This window comes from Emiliania huxleyi (genome assembly GCF_000372725.1).
Source record: "Emiliania huxleyi CCMP1516 chromosome Unknown EMIHUscaffold_184, whole genome shotgun sequence".
NCBI classification, from domain to species: domain Eukaryota; phylum Haptophyta; order Isochrysidales; family Noelaerhabdaceae; genus Emiliania; species Emiliania huxleyi.
This window is the reverse complement of record NW_005200746.1, coordinates 27,820-30,946: the sequence shown is the minus strand read 5'-3', so window position 1 is coordinate 30,946 and position 3,127 is coordinate 27,820.

The following is a 3,127-nucleotide window of genomic DNA, read 5'->3' as shown; positions in this document are numbered from 1 at the left end:
CGCGCCGACCGAGCGGATGGAGGCGTGCGACAAGTGCGCGGGCGGGACCTACCAGAGCGACACGGGCGCTACGGGCTGCCGCGCGTGCAAGCAGGGCAGCTACTGCGCCGTGGGCGCCGCGGCGCCGCTGCCGTGCGAGGCGGGTTCCTACTCGACCGCCACCAACCTCTCCGCCGCGAGCGAGTGCACCGACGCCTCGCCGGGCCACTTCGCCACCACCGGCTCCACCGAGCAGACGGCGTGCGCCAAGGGGTCGTACACGAACGAGACCAGGCAGGGCGAGTGCACGCCCTGTTCCGGCGGCACGTACCAGGACATGGGCGGCAAGACGGAGTGCAAGCCGTGCGAGGCGGGCGGCTACTGCGCTGTTGGCGCGGCGGCGGCGCTGCCGTGCGAGGCTGGCAGCTACTCGCGCGCCACCAACCTCTCCGCCGCGAGCGAGTGCACCGACGCCTCGCCGGGCCACTTCGCCACCACCGGCTCCACCGAGCAGACGGCGTGCGCCAAGGGGTCGTACACGAACGAGACCAGGCAGGGCGAGTGCACGCCCTGTTCCGGCGGCACGTACCAGGACGCGGAGGCGCAGACGGAGTGCAAGCCGTGCGAGGCGGGCGGCTACTGCGCTGTTGGCGCGGCGGCGGCGCTGCCGTGCGAGGCTGGCAGCTACTCGCGCGCCACCAACCTCTCCGCCGCGAGCGAGTGCACCGACGCCTCGCCGGGCCACTTCGCCACCACCGGCTCCACGCAGCAGACGGCGTGCGCCAAGGGTAGCTTCGCTGTCACGGGCGGCCTCTCTGAGTGCGAGCCGTGCAAGGGGGGGACCTACCAGCACGATAAGGGTGCGACGGGCTGTCTCGTGTGCAAGAAAGGCAGCTACTGCGAGCTGGGCGCGGCGGCGGCGCTGCCATGCGAGAAGGGCAGCTACTCGAACGCAACAAACCTCACCGCCGCGGGTGAGTGCACGGCCTGCCCCGCCGGCAGCGCCTGCTCCACGGGCAGCATCGAGCCGACGCCGTGCTCGCCTGGCACCTTCGCCGCGAAAGAGGGGCAGTCCAAGTGCGAATCTTGCGATCCCGGCACTTCGTCGAATCAAGGCAGCGTCGCGTGCGACGAGTGCGTGGCTGGCAAATACGCCGCCAACGCTGGCCAAAGCCTCTGCAATCTATGTCCGCATCCCCTCAGCTCGGCCAACGGCAGCACCACCTGCTCGTTTTGCATGAACGACTTCTACCTGCTCCAGAGCGCCGACCCAGGAGACATCTTGACCTCCCCGACCGCCTACTGCAAGCCGTGCCCGCCGAACGCTGCCTGCCCGGACAACACTACCCTTTCTTCCCTCGTCCTCCCGCCCGGCTTCTGGCGCGCCAGCCCCTCCTCCGCCGTGCTGACAGAGTGCCGCCTCTTTGGCGGCAATGCCAATGCCGGCAAGACGCGGTGCGCCGGCAGCGAGCCGGTGGCGAGAGGCCGGAGGATGGTGGAGGCGGGCTCAGAATACTGCGCTTCGGACTTCAAAGGCCCCGAGTGCCAGCTCTGCGCCGCAGAGAACCAGTACCTCGTCGATGGCGTCAACTGCAAGGAGTGCGCTCCGCGCGGCGCGGCGGCTGGCCGCATCGCCGGCCTCGTCCTCGGCCTCTGCGTCGCGTGCGGCTTGGCGGCGTGGGCCTACCACATGCCGTGGCGGAAGGAGCGCATCATCGGCTCTATCCTCCGCTTTGCAGACCGCTCCGTCAAGTACTACGTCGGGGTCGGAATGACGGCAAAGCTCAAGATCTTGTTTGGCTTCTATCAGATCTGCACCGTCCTCTCCTCCACCTACTCCGCGCGGCTGCCGGACAAGTACACGGGCTGGACGGACAACTTGGCCAACGTGATCTCCATCGACTGGTCTGGCTTTTTCCTGCCGGAGCAGTGCCTCGGCTACGCTCTGCGGCTCCTCGCCATCGCCCTCTCCCCCGTCGCCCTCATCGCCCTGCTAATGATCGCGGGAATAAGCCTGCGGCTCCGCTGCTGGCGCGCCGCCCCGGCGCCGCGCGAGAGATCGTGGTACGCGGAGGCGGCCCTCGGCCTCCTCGACCTCACGCCGGCCGGTTTGGTGCTCATCTTCTGCTTCGTGCCCTCCATCAGCGCCTCCATCTTCCGCTCCTGGTCGTGCCAGGCGCCCTCTCACAGCTGATGACTGCCGTTGCTCACAACCCCACCCCCCTCAGTCCTCGTAAGTTTCTGCTGATAGGCCTACACCATCTCTCCGCCCGGCGAGGAGCTAGAGCAGGTCTCCTACATGCGGCAGGACGCGAGCGTCGAGTGCGGCTCCGACGATCACGGACCCATCACCGCCCTCGCCACCGGCTTCATCGTCCTCTGGCCCGCCGGCTCGCTGGTCCTCTTCACGTCGCTCCTCGCCGCTTGCTACAAGCCGCTGCAGGCCAAGACGCCGAATGCTCTGACGCGGGCCACCGCCTTCCTCCACCGGGAGTACGAGACGACCTGGTACTGGTGGGAGGCGGTCGAGCTGGCGCGCAAGCTCGTGCTGACTGGCTTCGTGCTTCTAATACCGGAGGAGCGCGCCTTTGTTCGCCTCGTGGTGGCGACGCTCATCTGCTCATGCTACGCCGTCGCGCTCGCCGTCGTGCGGCCGTACAAGCGGGTCGAGGACAACGTGCTCGCCGTCTCCACGAGCCTCGTGCTCCTCCTCACTCTTCTTCTGCACCAAATTGAGGGCCGTCGAGGACGCCCAGGCGGAGATGGAGAGGCGGGAGGGCGGCGGAGCAGACGGTGTGGGAGAGAGCGGAGAGTCGCACACCTTTGTGTCCGTCACTTCGGCCGCGATCTTGGAGTGGGCCGTGGCGGTCGTGCAGACCGTCTCGTTGCTCGTGGAGCCCGGGACAGGCTTGTTCTGTGAAGGGGGGGGGTGCGGGGTTGGGGCGGAGGCGGGGACGGCGCGCAGCGGAGGCGCCGATGTGGGGCCGACGGTGTGGGAGCGGGGAGCGAGGGCGGGGCGAAGGGGGGGCGAGAGAGGGCGGAGGGCGGCGCAGGGGAGGGCGGCGGAGCAGGGAGAGGCGGCCAGGGAGGTGGGGGGGGCGGCCCGGCGGGGGAGGGCGGCCGGCAAGGAAGGTGAGGGGGAGGGAGG